At 49.1% G+C, this 19,401-nt stretch overlaps 1 long non-coding RNA gene across 1 annotated transcript; it reads right to left on the bottom strand.

The window, feature by feature from the left end:
- Positions 1–1,727: 1,727 nt before the first annotated feature.
- LOC133229022 (uncharacterized) lies at positions 1,728–4,207 on the bottom strand. The gene is made up of 2 exons (XR_009730447.1): positions 3,924–4,207; positions 1,728–2,248 (listed from the first exon to the last, which is right to left on the bottom strand). It is a non-coding gene; the product is annotated as an uncharacterized LOC133229022 (long non-coding RNA).
- Between the last annotated feature and the right edge of the window lie 15,194 nt (positions 4,208–19,401).

Raw genomic sequence — 19,401 nt, 5'->3', positions numbered from 1 at the left:
GAAAAAGTTGGCTTAAAGCTCAACATTCAGAAAACGAAGATCATGGCCTCCGGTCCCACCACTTCATGGGAAATAGATGGGGAAACAGTGGAAACAGTGTCAGACTTTATTTTTGGGGGCTCCAAAATCACTGCAGATGGTGACTGCAGCCATGAAATTAAAAGACGCTTACTCCTTGGAAGGAAAGTTATGACCAACCTAGATAGCATATTCAAAAGCAGAGACATTACTTTGCCAACAAAGGTCCGTCTAGTCAAGGCTATGGTTTTTCCTGTGGTCATGTATGGATGTGAGAGTTGGACTATGAAGAAGGCTGAGTGCCAAAGAATTGATGCTTTTGAACTGTGGTGTTGGAGAAGACTCTTGAGAGTCCCTTGGACTGCAAGGAGATCCAACCAGTCCATTCTGAAGGAGATCAGCCCTGGGATTTCTTTGGAAGGAATGATGCTAAAGCTGAAACTCCAGTACTTTGGCCACCTCATGTGAAGAGTTGACTCATTGGAAAAGACTCTGATGCTGGGAGGGATTGGGGGCAAGAGGAGAAGGGGACGACAGAGGATGAGATGGCTGGATGGCATCACTGACTCGATGGACGTGAGTCTGAGTGAACTCTGGGAGTTGGTGATGGACAGGGAGGCCTGGCGTGCTGCGATTCACAGGGTCGCAAAGAGTTGGACACGACTGAGCGACTGATCTGATCTGATCTGATGAAAGACTGGTCAACCTTAGAAAGGTTTTCCAAGCAAAAATTTAGAAATGATTTTCACATTTCTCCTCTGGAGCAGTTTGTATACATTTTAGCCCAACCATACTCTAGAATACTCTTCAAACATTAAAAAAGTTGAAAAATTAAACATGCACCTATTTACAGAGAACTTCAGAGATGCCCACAATATTTTATGAAGTGAAGAAAAGTTTAAGAACCAAAAATATACTGTGACCCAATTTTGTGGGGAAAAAATGTCTAAGTGTACACACGCATCTATAGTGTACTATGCAGACAGACGTGCAGGGGATTCAAGTCCTGACTCTGTCACCTACTGGCTGTGTGATTTTGGACAAGCCTCTTAAAATCAATGGTCTCAGTTTCCCCATTTGTAAAATTAGTGCAAGTAGTCTGGGATTTCCAGGTGGCACAGGGGTAAAGAATCTGCTTGCTAATGCAGGAGATGTGGGTTTGATTCCCTGGGTCAGGAAGATCCCCTGGAGTAGGAAATGGCAACCCACTCTAATATTCTTGATAGAAATTTCCACGGACAGAGGAGCCTGGTGGGCGACAGTCCACAGGGTTCTCAGAGAGTTGGACACGACAGCACAGCATGCACGCACAACTGTTCCACCCGCCTTGAATTAACCCCTTTGAGCAACTTAGAGCATAATGCCCGTCCCACAGTCAGCACTCTGTAATTAATAGGTGCTGCTATCACATATCGGAGCAGGCAATGGCAACCCACTCCAGTCCTCTTGCCTGGAAAATCCCATGGGCGGAGGATCTTGGTAGGCTGCAGTCCATGGAGTTGTGAAGAGTCGGACACGACTAAGTGACTTCACTTTCACTTTTCACTTTCATGCATTGGAGAAGGAAATGGCAACCCACTCCAGTGTTCTTGCCTGGAGAGTCCCAGGGATGGGGAAGCCTGGTGGGCTGCCGTCTCTGGGGTCGCACAGAGTCGGACACAACTGAAGTGACTTAGCAGCAGCAGCAGCAGCATAGTTGAGTTACAGTGTTGTGCTGGTAATAGAATCTTCTTTATACTAGTTAGTAATATGTGTTTTTTCATGTTCTTTTCCATTATGATTTGTTATAGAACACTGAATATGGTTCCCTGTGCTATACAGTCGGGCTGTGTTGCTTACCCATTCTATGTATAATACTCGGCCTCTGCTAATCCCAAACTCCCAATCCAACCCTCCCCCTCCCTGGTCCGCCTTGGCAACCGCCAGGCTGCGGTGAGTTGTGTGTTTCATAAATAGGTTCATTTGTGTCTGCGAGTCTGTTCCTGTTGATAGGCTCATTTGTGACATAGTTTCGATTCCACACGTAAGTGATATAAAACGTTTGTCTTTCTCTGTCTTACTTCACTTTGCATGTAATCTCTAGGTCCATCCGTGTAGCTGCAAGTGGCATTTCTTCATTTTTATGGCTGAGTAGTACTCCGTTGTGTGTATGACTACATCTCCTTCATGCATTCATCTGTTGATGGACATTTAGGTTGTATCCATGTCTTGGCTGCTGTGAATCGTGCTTCTGAAAACACAGGGGTGCATGTGACTTTTAGAATTAGAGTTTTGTCCAGATACATGCCCAGGAGTGGGACTGCTGGATCATATGACAACTCTAGTTTTTATTTTTTAAGCTACCTCCATATTATTTTCCATAATGGTGGCACCAGTTTGAATTTCCACCAACAGTGTAGGACGGTTCCCTTTTCTCTACATCATCTCTAGCATTTCACATACAGCTTTTAAGAGCGTCATGGAGACAAGGGCTAGTAGTACCCACAATACATGTTGCACTGGTTACCCGAGAATATGGGATTCGAGTGGATAGGGAGAACCTTCACTTTCTATTATTTGAAGCCTTTTTTAAATAGCAAGCATGCATTCTATTATAATTAAAAGAAAAAAGTAGTTGGTGGACAAGGGTGGGGGAAACTCCATAAGAACCCGCAGCGGAGGGGGAGAGGAGCTTCATGCACCGCACCATGCTCAGACCTCGTGTCCATAAAGCAAGAAGACCCAAAGCAGCTGCCGCCCATCCCACCACTAAATCTGTCCACGTCCTCCCGCCTGTGAGACAGAGGTGACCAGACTCAGGAATTACATCCGGGGTGTTCAGATTTGTGGCCACACAGCCCAGTACTCAGGACACTGGGAAACTGGGCCACTGCCACTGTTCATCAAGCACCTCAGACAGAAGATGGGAAATGCTGAAGCCCTGGTCTCTGGAGGCCCACCCAGACTGGGGTTCACCCACCAAAATCTGAACTGCCAATCTCTGTGGAAGGATGCTGAGGAATGTGGGGTTTCTCCCAGAGTATTCCTGAGTGGCTTCAGTTAACAGAGGGCTTTGAAATCATCTGTGAAATCCTCTTTGGAGCCCCCAGTGAAGACCCCCAGTTGACAGACCAAGAAATGGGCTCTGAGAATGAAAAGACTTGCCCAAAGTCACAGCTGGGAAGTAAAAGAAGCTGCATCCAAACCCTGGTCTGTCCACCCCAAAGCCATGCCAGTGACGCTACCAAGAAGCAGGGATGGGACCCACCAGACCACAGAGAACCAATTTGTTTGCTTTGCACACATGGAACCAGCAATTTTGCACTTGCCATGCGCCAGGCCCTGGCTCCGAGAGCACAAAGATTCCATCACCATTTGACATAAGTAATGCCCACTCGGCTCCAGGAATTCAGCAAGATGCTGGGGCTACAAGGGGGAACAAAGAGGCGTGGTCCCTGCTCTCAGGCCCTCTGCAAGCGGAGACAATTGCTTACCCAATCTCGATAGCAACGACTAGTCTACAAAGGCGAGATCCTCAGAACTGATAACAAGAGTTTGACCTAATCTCTGGAGAACTGAAGCTTATGCTGAAATCTGAAAGATCAGGGGGTACAATTAAGGGGGGGTGGGGGCTAGGAAAGAAAGAGCATCCAGTGAAGAGAATGGCATGTGCCAAGGCCCTGGCGTCGGAAGCATACAGGACCTGAAGGTGACTGTTGTGGCTAGAACAGAGGGGGAACACCACTCGAGGTCACGCAGAAGAGGGAGACGATGCAAAACCATACAGGGAGTTGAGGCCGGAGTATGGATTTGGTCTTCGCTCAGATGGTTAAATAGCATCAGCAGCTCAATGGATATGAACTTGAGCAAACTCTAGGAGACAGTGGAGGATGGGAAAGCTTGGCAAAGGGTTGGACACGACTTACCGACTGAACAACAACTAAAGCAGTGAAGTCTTCGAAGAGCTCTGAGTAGGAAGTGATGTGATCCATTCTTACCCTCGAGGTGGTGACAGTCCAATGAGAGATATGTAACAGGCAATCACAACCAAATAAAGACACAGATGACGAGGTAATCCAGGAAGCTGGGAAGTCGCCTGATGCAATCTGAGGGGTCATGAGGCTTCCTGGAGGAAGTGATGTCCTGAAAGGGATCTTGAATCCACCCCAGGATCCAGATTGAAAAGCTTTAAACCAACTCCTTCCAACAGGAACGCAGGCCCATTTCCAAGACAAGGCCATAGGACTCCAGATGACTCTGGTGAAGCCGTACAGCCTCATGGTGGCAGACCAGAGACCAATAGCCATAGGGGGCTCTCAGGGTCTCCTGGCTGGATTATCTTCCTAATTGGCCCCTGAGCCCCTCGGAGAGGCATGATGTCACAGAGACCTGATGCAGGCAGAATTCCAGAGTCTGAGTCTCTAATCCACCCGGTGGAAGATGAGACAGGAGCTGGGCACTCACATGGCTCCCCAGAGAAACCCCTTCTCTCCACTGGAGAGCTCCCCCCAAAGCTGACTGAACAAACCCCGGAGAGGGGGTGCATTAAGGTGAGAGGAACTTCAAGGACCCATCAGAGTAAATTTCAAGGAGGGCCGAGGGCTGACGGGGAAGGGATTATTGGATCTGCTCTCTGCAGGGAGATGGAAACAACCAGACAGGTCAGTGAGTGAGCAGCTCAAGCAAGAGTCACTGTATGACTGTTGACCCGGGACCCCAGTCTTCACAATCCCGAAAGTAAGACAGCGTATCTCCTGCTGGGCTCAAAGGAGCAGACATCCATGCTGTGAGCTGTCTATGGAAGGGGGACCCATGACAAGGATCTGAGAGTGGTCTTTGGAAGACAAGAGCTGTCCCTAAGCAAGCAGGAAGTGAGAAAACAGGGACCTCAGCCCTACAACCACAGGGAACTGAATTTTGCTGACACCTCGACTGAACGTGAAGGAGAACCTGAGCCTCAGATGAGATCCTAACCCCAGTGACACCTTGATTTCAACCTTGGGAGACACTAAGCAGAAAATCTAACTACACCATGCCTGGACTATGACCTACAGGCCTGTGAGCTAACAGATGGATGCTGCTTAAAGTCACGAAGTTTGCGGCTTTTTTTTATGCAGCAGTAGAAAACGAGGGACTTCCGTGATGGTCCAATGGTTAAGACTCTCTGCTTCCAATGCAGGGGGTCCAGGTTCAATCCTTGGTCAGGGAACTAGATCCCAAGTGCCACAACTAAGACCCAGTACAGACGAATTTTTTAAAAAACAGAGACTTCCCTGACAGCCCAGTGATTAAGACTTTGCCTTCCAATGCGGGGGGTGTGGGTTCATCCCTGGTCAGGCAGCTAAGATCCCACAGGCCTCCTGGCCAAAAAACCGAAACATGAAACAGAAACAATATTGTAACAAATTCAATAAAGACTTCTAAAAAAGAAATGCACTAAAAATGTTTTTTTTTTTATTTTATTTTTAAACTTTACATTAAAATGTTTTTAAAAAAAAAAAGAAAATGAATCCACTACCTTGACCTCTGTAAATAGCACCTTTATTAAAGTAGGTTCATTTGAATGTGCCATCCGTCTCCTGTGGGGCCCTGCATTATTTGACTTCTCTGGGCTTTGGTTTCTTCACCTATAATAGGAGATAACTATAACAAAGCTATAACAAGGACGCAACGACATAGTGACCAGGCCAGCTCTCTGTACCTCCCTCCCCTGCTCCACCAGTCCCTGGACCATGCACACGCCTGCCCTCTGCCCCAGCCGAGTGACGGTTCTAAAACTGAGGGCAGCACGGCTTCATCTACTAGTTAACAAAAAACACACGCCACCGAGACGGTGGTAGACCTGAGGGCCTGTGAGGGGCGTGCCCAAACCGCTGGTTTCCCTGGTCACCAATGAACCACGTGACATCGGTTCCTCCAATCAACGGCCTCTCTCCCTCCCTCTAGTGGTGAAGAGCGCCGCCATGTTGTGCTCACCGCCCTCTGTGCAAAGTGCGGCTGTCACCTCAGGACCCTTTCCTTCTGACGTCAGTGTCTCCAGATTCAAGGCTGGGCAACTACAAGGCTCACAGTCCAATAGGTGCAGCCGAAAACTGGCCACAGAAGGCTGAGGAAATTCCCCTCAGCGGGAAGAAGTTGGGAAGTGAGGACGAGGACGAAAAGTTGTGGGGGATGACCTGAGGTGTCGTCCGCTAGCACGAGGGGCATTGGGCAGCTGACCACCACGAGAGGCGTCTTTCTCTTCCATGACACTAAGGATGTCCTACTCAATTCTGAGTCTCTTTCCAGTTTAAAAGTGGCGTTTCTGTGCTCTGGGTTCCTCTTAACTGCTCGGGGTTGACTGGTGAATACAGACGAAAGACAAGGATCTGGATTATTTGTCCGATACTTGGGGGTTACCTGTTTGGGTAAGACCAGCCCACTCCCTAAACCAACCCCCCACCTCGGTCCCGGCTACAGGAGGGGGCAGAGCAACGAAACTGGGGGACGGGATCACGGCTACACACCGGCTACGATGCGTTACCACAGGTGGGAGACATTACAGAACGCTGACAAAGTCTTCCAGAATCACAACCACTGTTCAGGATCTAGAACAGCTGTGCGTGACCTATGGGACCCCTTTTGGACATGGATAGGGAATAATGCCTGTGAAGTCCAGGAACAGGGCAATAAAAATGCCATACACTCACTTTTCCACCTGCTCTACAACCCCACTGCTGACGGGCTATGAAAGGACCACTTAAACATTGAGAGGGGAACTCGTTCTCAACACGTGGTTGTCTCGAGCCCTGCGAACTGTCCCCGAGCAGTCCAGGAGCATCTTCCCAGTGCCCACGCTGTGTTGATCCAGAAGAGACTGATCAACACCGTGCCCCTCAACTGTTGACAACCAGGAACCGAAGGACCGTTGCCAAACATGGGTCAGGACAACCACTCGCTTTTTCCCTTGACATGGGATCCACTTCCATGGAACACGTTGTAAAATGGCCTGGGACTGGCAGGTAAGTCCTGGTGGTTTGTGTTTGCCAAATAGGATTAGAAAGGGGCTTAAACGGACTTCTCTGGTGGTCCAGTGGTTAAGACTCTGCACTGCCAATGCAGGAGGCACCGGTTCGATCCCTGGTTGGGGAACGAAGATCCCACATGCCACTCAGTGTGGCCAAAAGATAAATGAATCAAAGTTCCTGCTCAGGTCACTTCTTCAGGTCTTCATTATCTTGTGAAGAATTAAATTTTAAAGGTTACATTTTAAAAAGGCCGGGGGGCGGGGGAGGCGGGGGGGATGGCTTACAGGATGGCATAAATACATCACCCTTAAGTTCCCTGGTGGCTCAGACGGTAAAGCGTCTGTCTACAATGTGAGAGACCTGGGTTCGATCCCTGGGTGGGGAAGATTCCCTGGAGAAGGAAATGGCAACCCACTCCAGTACTCTTGCCCTGAAAATCCCATGGACAGAGGAGCTTGGTGCAGGCTACTATCCATGGGGTCACAAAGAGTTGGGCAGGACTGAGCGACTTTACTTTCACTTTCAGCTCAGTTCAGTCACTCAGTCATGTCCGACTCTTTTCTACCCCATGGACCACAGCACGCCAGGCTTCCCTGTTCATCACCAGCTGCTGGAGCTTACTCAAACTCCTGTCCATCAAGTCGGTGATGCCATCCAACCATCTCATCCTCTGTCATCCCCCTCTCCTCCCTCCTTCAGTCTTTCCCAGCATCAGGGTCTTTTCCAGTGAGTCAGTTCTTCACATTAGGTGGCCAAAGTATTGGAGTTTCAGCTTCAGCATCAGTCCTTCCAATGAATATCCAGGACTGATTTCCTTTAGGATGGACTGGTTGGATCTTCTTGCTGTCCAAGGGACTCTCAAGAGTCTTCTCCAACACCACAGTTCAAAACCATCAATTCTTCAGCGCTCAGCTTTCTTTAGAGTCCAACTCTCACATCCATACATGACTACTGGAAAAACCATAGCCTTGACTAGATGGACTTTTGTTGGCAAAGTAATGTCTCTGCTTTTTAATATCCTGTCTAGGTTGGTCATAGCTTTTCTTCCAAGGAGCAAGCATCTTTTAATTACATGGCTGCAGTCACCATCCACTCCAGTATTCCTGCCTGGAAAATCCCATGGATGGAGGAGCCTGGAAGGCTCCATAGGGTCGCTGAGGGTCAGACATGACTGAGCGACTTCACTTTCACTTTTCACTTTCATGCATTGGAGAAGGAAATGGCAACCCACTCCAGTGTTCTTGCCTGGAGAATCCCAGGGACGGGGGAGCCTGGTGGGCTGCCGTCTATGGGGTCACACAGAGTCGGACATGACTGAAGTGACTTAGCAGCAGCAGCAGTCACCATCTGCAGTGATTTTGGAGCCCAAAAAATAAAGTCTGCCACTGTTTCCCCATCTATTTGCCATGAAGTAATGGGACCGGATGCCATGATCTTAGTTTTCTGAATGTTGAGCTTTAAGCCAACTTTTTCACTCTCCTCTTTCACTTTCATCAAGAAGCTCTTTAGTTCTTCTTCACTTTCAGCCATAAGGGTGGTGTCATCTGCATATCTGAGGTTATTGATACTTCTCCCAGCAATCTTGATTCCAGCTTGTGCTTCTTCCAGCCCAGCATTTCACATGATGTACTCTGCATATAAGTTAAATAAGCAGGGTGACAATGTACAGCCTTGACGTACGTATTTCTTCCCCGATTTGGATTCTTTACCAGCTGAGCCACAAGGGAAGCCCTTCTTTCCCAGCTTGGAACCATTCTGTTGTTCCATGTCCAGTTCTAACTGTTGCTTCTTGACCTGCATAAACATTTCTATTTTGATTATTAGTGGGATCTTGGTCCCCCTGGGGTGCAAGGAGCCACTGTGAATGGTTTATGCATGCTGAATTTAACGCGATTTCCAACACAAGTGCTCCCTCCACAGAGAAACCCATTTCAGTAGCCTCAGCACTTCTCTCTTCAGTCCCCCGGTGGCTTGAAGGCAGAGGAAACTGAGCAATGGGAAATGGCTTGCCTTAACCAGTTGTTTCAGGAGGGCTCATACCTGGGAACCAGTTTGTTAAGAGGGAAAGACACAGCAGTGGGGGAAGAGCTTGGAGAAGGAGGTGGGCGGCCAGCACCCAGCACCCAACACCCACACCCACAACTGCCCACCAAAAGCAGTTCTATAGGCTTCCTGGTTGTGACCACCTGTGGGGTGGAAATCAGACTTGGATCCTAGAAGACAGAGAGGAAATCACCATCTCTTAAGTTTTATAGTTTTAAAACTATCTTCCCAAAATCAGTGTTGCCATTGGTGGGATGGTGGGGAGGGGTCATGTCTCCTGTTCAGACATGATTTCAAGAGACATTCATTTACTCAGGCTCTAGGGGGGAACATTGTTGTTACCCGCCAGAACTGGAACCGAACTCGAGTTCAGCTGCTTGTTACTGAAAAGTCAAATGTTCGAGAGACAAAGATTGGTGGGGAAAGATGCTTCATTCAAGAAGCCTGTGACCTGGGGAGATGGTGAACTAGCAACCGCCCAAAAAACAGTCTCCCCATTGCCAGAGGGCAAGAGTTTTTAAAGGAAAGCTTCACGGGTGCACAGGCGGGGGTTCCATGCAGAACAGCCAGTCAGCTGACTCCATCGATCATATTGAAACTGGTCACATGGTGGTCTGGTCAGCACCATCTTGACTGTCTCAAGCACAGTTCATCTTCAGCTCCAGGGTTAGTCAGTTCCCGTTTCCTAGAGGCCAGTTCTTAAAATTGTGCAAGATGGAGCAGCTTGTGTCACGGCTACTGTCTGCTGATCATGCAATTAGCTTTTTCCCTCTGGTGGTAGCTCTAGTATCTGCAAAACAACTCAGGAGTGGTCATCAGACACTTAACCTGTGTCCTTCAGGGAGGAACTAAAGATGATGTGACTCGCCCTAATTATTAACTGCTGGAGCCTGCTCTTTTGTGACTCAGAGGAGGTCTGGCAGACTACAGCTTTTCAACAAATAAAAGATGGAGGACTCTGAAGGCCTTTTGTACCTGGGAGGGCCCTGAAGGGTCCTTCTCAGTTTTATTATAAGGCAGATACTATCCTTGCCCTTAGGGAGAAAACAGCCCAGTGAATTCGGTGAAAAGGGTGGCAGAGGCATGAAAGAATCACTGGAGTTACGATATGCATGTGAAATTATTAAGGAAACATGTTGGTAGACGCTCCAAGCAGTGGACCTTGTACAAATAGGTGTTATGCAATAAATAAAGTATATGAAGGGATACATGTTAAGTAACCTTGGTAAACTGGGTTCAGTGAAACTAATAGGTGTTCTCAGTGCCTTTAATGTAAGGATGTGCCCTGAGCTGCTCTGAATCTGATTGATTGTCACAGTCCTCAGGGAGGCATCTCAAAAGGACAAATGTAGCACAGACCTATGAAATCAGAATCCCCCAGAAGTGAGGCTAAGGAAACTGCAGTGTTACAAGGTCTCCAGGTTGATTTTTTTTTAAATAATCAGTCAAAATAATTTGGAGATTAGAACTTGGGGCTGTTAGGGGGGACTTCCCTGGTGGTCCAGTGGCTGAGGCTCCAAGTTCCTAATGCAGGGGGCCTGGGTTTGGTCCTTGGTCAAGAAACCAGATCTTGCATACCGAAACGAAGATCCCTTGTGTAGAAATTAAGACCTGGAACTGCCAAATAAATTTAAAAAAAGAATTTGGGGCTATTAGGGACTGGAATGTCTGTGGTCCTTTCACCCCACCACCCTCCACTGCCAATTCACCTGTTGAAATCTAATCCCCAGTGGGATGATATTTGGACATAGAGCTTTGGAAGATGATTAAGTGATGAGGGTGGGGCCTCTAGAGGAAAAAAAAAGAATACTAGCTCACCTTCCTCATGTGAAGATATGAGAAGGGGACTTTCCACCACCCCGAACTCACCAAGACCCCACTATGCTAGCACCCTGATCACAGACTTCCAGCCTCCAGAATTATGAGAAATTTCCGTTTATACACCATCCAGTCTATGGCACTTTGTTTACAACAGCCCAAGCTAAGACAGGGACTACAGGAATTTCCCAGTCTTCTTAGTCTCCTAGATATATCTGCTGAAACATTCTTCAGTATATGCTAGTCTGGATACCTGGTCCTAGCTGTGTTGATTTCTCTATTGCCATCCATTCACTAGGAAATGTGCGGGCATCCCAGTGGAATCCAGGTGTGCATATTAAAAGGAGCCAGGTACACAACCCTAGCCAAGTGTCTAGAGACAAAAATCAGAGGAGCTCATGGTCCTCTGGGATTTCCCCTTGGCAGAGCCTCTTAGGGAAGATCTGGTTTTGCTCTTTTCCTAACACACAGGAGGTGCAGATGCTGGAATGATCTCAGTGGCCACAAATGAGCCATCCAGAGACTGGAGGTGGGGTGGTCTCAATGGTTCCTGAGGGGGTCCTGAAGCACTCACAGCAATGACTGGGTTCTAGGAGTTGGTCTTTAAAGGTAGAAGTCTTCTAGAGGGATGGGATGGGGGGATAAAAGGGAGGGAACATATATATATATATATATATATATATATATATATTTATTATTGCTGATTCACATTGTCTACAGCAGAAACCAATACAACATTATAAAGCAGTTATTCTTCACTTAAAAATAAATAAAAATGAATAAGTTTTTTTAACAGGTAAGGGGCCTAGCCCATGTCTGGACCTGTGACCCTGTCTCTCCTCTGCAGGATTTCAAGAGGCTGACCGTGACTCTTTTGGCTGATTTACTCCTGATGTTCCCATTGGCTATCTCCCAACAGCCTCATGGTCATATTTATAACAAAGCAGCACACCTCTTTTAAACAAGCAGCTTAGGGTGCTGAACAGTCACAAAATTAGTGAAAGTAATTAAATCCTCAGTTCTTCATGGACAAGTTGTTCACTTCCACGCCTCAGTTTCCTCATCTGCAAACAGAGAAAATAGAGTATAATCTCCCTCCCAGGATGGAAGAGATTAAATAGATGCCATTACAAAGCATCTGGCACAGAGTAGATCTTCAACAAATGCAAGTTATTCCTTCCTTCCTTATTTCCTTCTTCCTCGAAGGGCTTTTCGTTAAGAGTCAGGAGAAAGAGGATGGTTCTGCCACCAGCTTGTGTGTGACATTGGTTCTCTGTTGGGCTCTGAATTTGGCGGAGAGTTTAGTTGGAAAAGAGCTAACATTCTAATTAATTCAAGCAGGGGAAGTAGGAAGAAGGAATACATATTGTTAAGATGCAGGGGCAACTCATAGAGCCTGAGCTGGAGTGAAGGCATGTCTCAGGGAAATAGGGACCCGGGTGTGCTAGGAAACCTGAGATGCTCCTCCTTTCTGCCTTTGTCCTTTCTCCTCTCTTGACGTGGCTTTCATTTGTTGCTACTTCCCAACCCACAGCACAGATCACGCCAGTCAACACTCCCCGGAATGCACACACTGAGCCAAGGGCCCGCTTCCCTTAAAAAATGAAAGTGTTAGTCAGCCAATCCTGTCCGACTCTTTGTGACCCCATGTAGCCCTCCAGACTCCTCCATCCATGGGATTCTCTAGGTAAGAATACTGGAATGGGTTGCCTTTCCCTTCTCCAGGGGATCTTCCCCACCCAGGGATCGAACCCAGGTGTCCCACATTGCAGGAGGATTCTTTACCATTTGAGTCACCAGGGAAGCCCTTAAACTACTTCCAGATCTCCAGAGGCTTTCATTGGCCCAGCTTGAGTTGGGCCCTACCCCTGATCCAATCCACGGTGTCCATAGCTGGGGCCAGAGAAGGAGAACTGGGATTGCCAAAGGGTAAGAGTCTCTGAGATGAATGAAACACGCTAGCTGGCCTCACGGAGCTCGGTGTGAAGAGGGAGACAGACCCAGGGGCAAACTCCATTCCTACTTAGGAGAGGTCATCAAACGATGGGATTGAAAGGACCACACAACCAGCTTGCGGTGTGAAAAGTTCCCAGAAGCTGCACCAACCACTGCCCCAAAGCCGCTCTAGGACGTGATGAGCCAATTAATCACAATTATTATTTATGGCAGTGCCAATCCACCTGCTTGTGTCACAAGACATTAGTTATTGCCAGGAATGATGAATCCCAGGATGTAGAACATGCTAAAAATATTAATCTACAAGTGAAAATGATTTTAATTGGATTTCGCCCTTGGGGTCGTGTCAGGGTCCCGCTTTCAATCAGACTTGTCCAGTCAGCAAAGCGGACCCCAGCCTTTCAAATTGAAACTGTGATTGGCTGGCAGAGGTTAATAGAAATGTTGGGAAATAAATAGGTTATTGATTGATCATAACAATCAGCTGGCTCCTGGCTTACCTTGCTGACCTCGCCCACCCAATTTTACGGCCAAACTCAGTTAGCATCTAATTATAGATCACTTTTACAATACTGTGTATTAATGAGTAGATTAAAGGGGGTGGTGGGTAGGGGAATTCTTACTGGAGAAGTTTCCCCCTGGCAGAAAAATGTGATGAGACCTCCTGTCTTACTTGGGGACTGTGCCTGAGAGAAGGGAGGATCCTAAGAGGAATATTACTCTCCCCACTTTCCTGACAAAACCTCATTCTTTCACTCAACACACACTTGGAGGCTTTGTGCAGGGAGCCTGGGGACCATATTTGATACAACCCCTCTGCTCAGGCCCTCAGTCCGGCTTCTAAAACATCCGTGAGCATAAGAATTACTTGGCAGGGGGCTTCCCTGCTGGCTCAAGTGGTAAGGAATCTGTCTGCCAGTGCAGGAGACATGAGTTCAATCCCTGACCCAGGAAGATCCCCCGTGCCTCGGGGCAACTAAACCCACGTGCCATAACTACTGAGCCCACATGCCCTGGAACCCGGGCTCTGCAACCAGAGAAGCTACCACAGTCAGAAACTCGTGCAGCACAACCCGAGAACAGCCCCCACTCTCCACACCTGCAGAAAGCTCACACAGCCATGAAGACCCAGCACAGCCAAAAAGAAATAGTAAATTTTTTTAAAGGAATTATTTGTCAGGCAGCTTGTTAGAAAGGCAGATTCTTGAACCCACCCCTGAGGCGCTGATTCAGAGGAGTCTGCATTTTTAGCAAGCCCACCCAGCCTCAGAAGTCCAGAGGCAGTGGGGGAACCTCAGTTTGAGACAGAATGGCCTGATTGGAAATAAGGTCCACACAAGGAAACAAAAGTCAGAGCTCTGGGTGCCCGGCTGGAAACTGGTCCAGGGTCCCATGGGACACATGGGAAGCCAGGGTCAGCTGAACCTGGGAGTCTTCAGAGAGCAGATGATGCTGGCGTTGAGCAGGAATTCCCCAGGTGAGCCTGAAGAGCAGTTTGTCCCCATAAAGGGTCATTTTTAACAGGCACCAGTGGTGCGGCTGGCAGTCCCCACCAGGGAGATAATCAGCGTCTGCTTTTTGGCTGGGAAGACAAGACCTATAAATAACTTTGAATTGCCTCCTCTATTCCAAGTGACTCTCCGCTTGCTGACCCCCAGCCTCTTGCGCCCTGGTCTTTTCCCCCCAGCCTTATAGCCCGACCCCCAAGCCTCTTGAACCCCAGTCTTTCCCCCCAGCACGCCAACTCACTCCCACCTCAGGGCCTTTGCCCTCTCTGTCGCCCGTGCCGGACATGCCCTTCCTCCTGACGTCACATGCTCAGCTCCTTCACAGCAGCTCAAAGTGCCACCTCCTCCCACCACCAGCCTCAGCCATCCCCAGGCCACGCTGCCCAGTTGCTCTCCTCAACTTCTTCCGTAGCAGTGAATGGCAGGAGGTACCTCACATGAAATTAAAAGATGCTCACTCCTTGGAAGGAAAATTATGACCAACCTAGACAGCATATTAAAAAGCAGAGACATTACTTTGCCAACCAACGTCCATCTAGTCAAGGCTATGGTTTTTCCAGTAGTCATGTATGGATGTGAGAGTTGGACTATAAAGAAAGCTAAGCGCCGAAGAATTGATGCTTTTGAACTGTGGTGTTGGAGAAGATTTTTGAGAGTCCCTTGGACTGCAAGGAGATCCAGCAGTCCATCCTAAAGGAGATCAGTCCTGGATATTCATTGGAAGGACTGATGTTGAAGCTGAAACTCCAATACTTTGGCCACCTGATGCGAAAAACTGACTCATTGGAAAAGACCCTGATGCTGGGAAAGATTGAAGGCGGGAGGAGAAGGGGAACACGGAGGATGAGATGATTGGATGGCATCACTGACTCGATGGACATGAGTTTGGGTAAACTCCGGGAGTCGGTGATGGACAGGGAGGCCTGGCGTGCTGCAATCCATGGGGTCGCAAAGAGTCGGACACAACTGAGCGACTGAACTGAACTGACCTGACCTCACATGTTAGGTTCCATGTCTGTGACCCCTACTGGCCTCAGAGGACGCTGTGCACAGGCAGGACATGGTTGCCAGATGGGCCTCATCCTGAACTCTGAGGAACAAAGAGGACAGGCCAGGAAAAGACAGACGAAGTTCATGAGCTGAGACCCAGCACTCCAGGCAGGTGAAGTTGTGAGCCCATGACTTACCAGCTCTGTACATCATTTATGTATCAAGATTCCTGTTCTGCGGGAGAGGAGGGTGGGCAGGAGAGGGAGGGAGCTGGCACGGCCACCCCGGACGCAAACAAAGCGCTGGAGGCTTAGATGAGAGGAATGGCAGAGAGTCAGAGGAAAATGGATAGAATCAAGAGACACCTGGGATTTCTCCCCGATTTTGCTTTTGAGCAACCAGAGACGAGATGTGGGGCTCTTCACTGAGATGGGAGACGCTGGCGGAGGACCGGGATGGAGCTGGGTGGAAACATCTTGAGTTCAGGAAAGAGAGAAACAAAGACGTTTTTTTAAAGGAATTATATCTGTTGTCTGTTTCTGCACAAGGATCCACTCCAAGACCTACTGACTTAGAACTAGAATCATTTCTCCTGAACCTGCAGTTTGGGAAGGGTTATCTGCGCTCCATGCGGCATTGGCTAGGCAGCCCAACTAGCGCTGAAGGATCAGCCCTTTGAGATGGCACAGTTGCTGCAGTCTGGAGGCTGAGCCAGGGCTCGGGGTGGGGAAGGGGTTGGGGCTTAGGTCCTCCACATGTCTCTTCACAGCTGCTTTGGCTTCCTCGCAGCATGGTGGCTGGGCTCTAGGTGAACCGCACTTGGCCTTGGAAGTCACGTACCATCACGTCTGCCATAGTCACAAACCTGCCGGGCTTTTGAGGGGATGGGAGAGGCTGCTGCTGCCGTTTCTGGAAAATACAGCCAGCCACGGCGACAATAATGACAAACGCTTGCGGCACAATTACTCTACACCAGGACTTCCCCGCGCGTGGGGTCCTTTCACAACAGCCCCAAGGAGGAGGCTCTGTTATTAACCCCATCTCACATGTGGGGACATGAAGGCCCAGACAGGTGAAGTGACTTGCCCCACGTGACACACTGTCTGAGTCCTGGTGGCTCCGAGCAGAGCTCAGCCTGACTTTTCTGTACGCCTCAGTGCCCAGTGCAGGGCCCGGCCCCAGACCCCGGGGCACTGGCTGGGTGAGGCTGAAGGCACGGACGGCGTGAGTCCCGCAGGAGCCCCCTCACTGCCACACTGATAACCTGGGAACGCTTAGAGGCGGCTCAGGCCTGACCCCAGTGCCAAAAGGTGTTGTCTGGTATGAGCTCCCCAGTGGCCCAGCGGCCCTGAGATCCTCCCTGGGAAAGAGCCCCCACGGTCCTGAGCTTTCAAGGCGCTCCTGTGGCGGGAGGCTCCAGAACATTCCTTACATTCCAGGGCTTTTCTCTGGGAGGAGGCCTCCTTCCCACAGGACAGGACTCTCTGCGAGGACTGGGAAGCTCATTGTGTTTCAGGCACAACAGTACCAGCTCTCCATGGGGCCCCTGTACCTCCAGCTGTGTGGCTTTGACCCTAGAGTGGCCACTTAGGGTAAAAGAATCTGTTTATCTGCCATGGGGCCTGGTGAGAAATGCCCATGATGAGTTGGCCACCAGGACCACGGCTCCTGGGGCGCCTGCGTTCAGGTGGGCTCAGGCGCTGTGGGGACAGGGCGGCCTGAGCGACAGCTGGGCTGCCCATCTGTCCGCTCAGTGATATGGTCCGGTTGTTCCCCTGTCCAGTCCTCAGGCTGCTCCACCTTCCACCTGGATTCCCTGCCCAGCAGCAAGAGAAACCACAGGTCTGGGAAAGGGGATTGGAGACCCGTCGAGTACTGATGATATTCTGCATCTCCTCTTCGAGTCCTCACAATCTCTTAGACAGAAACGGTATTATCTCCATTTTGCAGATGAAACTGAGGCTTTGAAAGTGGAGATCACTAACTCGAGGTCACATAGCCAGCAAGGGGTGGATCTGGTTGCTCCTGAGTCAGCTTGGGTACTGCCCACTCACAGATTCCACTGGCTCCCCTTTTAATTCAGCAATATCTTCTGGATCCCTGGCTCTGTGCCCAGCACAAGGCTGGGTGCAGCACAGGGCACAGACCCGATGCAGCAGGCAGGCATCATCTCCCCCCTGTGGAATCACAGACCCGAGGGGGCAGCACGTGAGCAAAACAGGTGTGAAGCACAAACTCAGTTCATTCTCCAAGGACATGGAGCGCCTCACAGGGAGGAGCAGAAACAGAAGAGAAGCCGGTGTAGAGACAGCGACTGGGCTGTCTCACTGGGAAGACAAACCTGGAGTCTGGGAATGGTGCATCCCCCCATTGCCATGGTAACCACCTGGGACCCAGCATTCCCAATCCACCAACTGTGCATCCCTGGGCAAGTGTCTTCACTTCCCTGAGGCTCAGTGTCCCCCTCCTGTAAAAATGGGGAAAAGGAAACTCACCTCTCAGATATTGTGAGCACTCCAGGAACCAACATGTAGGAACAATTTAGCACAGAGCCTGGCATGTACCTAGCACATGGAAAATGGCAACAGCCGTTTTATATTTGAAAGTGGGATGGGAAGAAATGGTCTTGCCTGCAGGCGGAGCCCACAACATAGTCTTGGTTCTCAGAATTCTTTAGGGGGAGTAAATTAGAAGACCCTGAATTGCCAGAAACACCAGTGGCATCGAAATAAAGTGACCCTTGCCAAGAGAACCATGGTGAAATGGAAGCCAAAGTCATAGTCTGCCCATTTTGCAGAGAAGAAAAACGGGCTTCAAGAGGAGAAGCCATTTGGCTTGATGTCTGTTAAGAACAGAAGCCCTCAGTAGACATGAACAGAACTTTCCCAAAGCTTCTATTCAAAACCGCATTCTCTCTAGCGTGTTCCTTTCCCCCATCTACCCAGGCCCACCCAATTCCGTGAAACTGGAATCCAAAGAGGATCCCCACAGAGCCTCCTCTCCAAACCCCAGAGAGTAACCAAAGTTTCCATCAGAGAATGTGGGGGTCTTAGTGCGACACCGCCATCTGCTGGCTATGCCCGAGAACTGCAGCTCTGGCTTGACCACTTAAAAGTGCCTGCAGTGGGCTCTGGGACCCTGCCTCCCGCGAATGTACAATAAATAAGACCAGAGACAGACAGTAAATAAGGAATCAGACGAGTAAGCAAGGTAATTTCAGATGGGTGCAAGTTTTAAGCAGGAAATAAATAGGTTTATGTGATAGAGCAGCCGGTCTCAGGTGTGGCTCTGAGATCTGGGGACCCAAAGAGAAATTAATCCTTCCGTTTCATCTTCCCTCACAAGTGCATGGTGGGGTTTTGCAGGGGCTACCTGGACATGTGATGTACCACGGACTGAATGCAGAAGCAGACAGCAGAATCCAAGGCTCGCTCTTCTATTAAGTTCAGTTCAGTTCAGTGGCTCTGTCGTGTCCAACTCTTTTTGACTCCATGGACTGCAGCACGCAAGGCCTCCCTGTCCATCACCAACTCCCGGAGTTTACCCAAACTCATGTCCATTGAGTCGGTGATGCCATCTAACCATCTCACCCTCTGTCGGCCCCTTCTTCTCCCGCCTTCAATCTTTCCCAGCATCAGGGTCTTTTCAAAAGAGTCAACTTTTCGCATCAGGTGGCCAAAGTATTGGAGTTTCAGCTTCAACATCAGTCCTTCCAATGAACACTCAGGATTGATCTCCTTTAGGATGGACTGGTTGGATCTTCTTGCAGTCCAAGGGACTCTCAAGAGTCTTCTCCAACACCATAGTTCAAAAGCATCAATTCTTCAGCGCTCAGCTTTCTTTATAGTCCAACTCTCACATCCATACATGACCACTGGAAAAACCATAGCTTTGACTAGACGGACCTTGGTTGGCAAAGTAATGTCTCTGCTTTTTAATATGCTGTCTAGGTTGGTCATAGCTTTTCTTCCAAGGAGCGTCTTTTGATTTCATGGCTGCATTCACCATCTGCAGTGATTTTGAGCCCAAAAAATAAAGTCTGCCTCTGTTTGCACTGTTTCCCCATCTATTTGCCATGAAGT

The sequence above is a fragment of the Bos javanicus genome, chromosome 17, assembly GCF_032452875.1.
Source record: "Bos javanicus breed banteng chromosome 17, ARS-OSU_banteng_1.0, whole genome shotgun sequence".
NCBI classification, from domain to species: domain Eukaryota; kingdom Metazoa; phylum Chordata; class Mammalia; order Artiodactyla; family Bovidae; genus Bos; species Bos javanicus.
The sequence above is the reverse complement of the archived record's forward strand: the minus strand, read 5'-3'. Positions and strand labels throughout refer to the sequence as shown.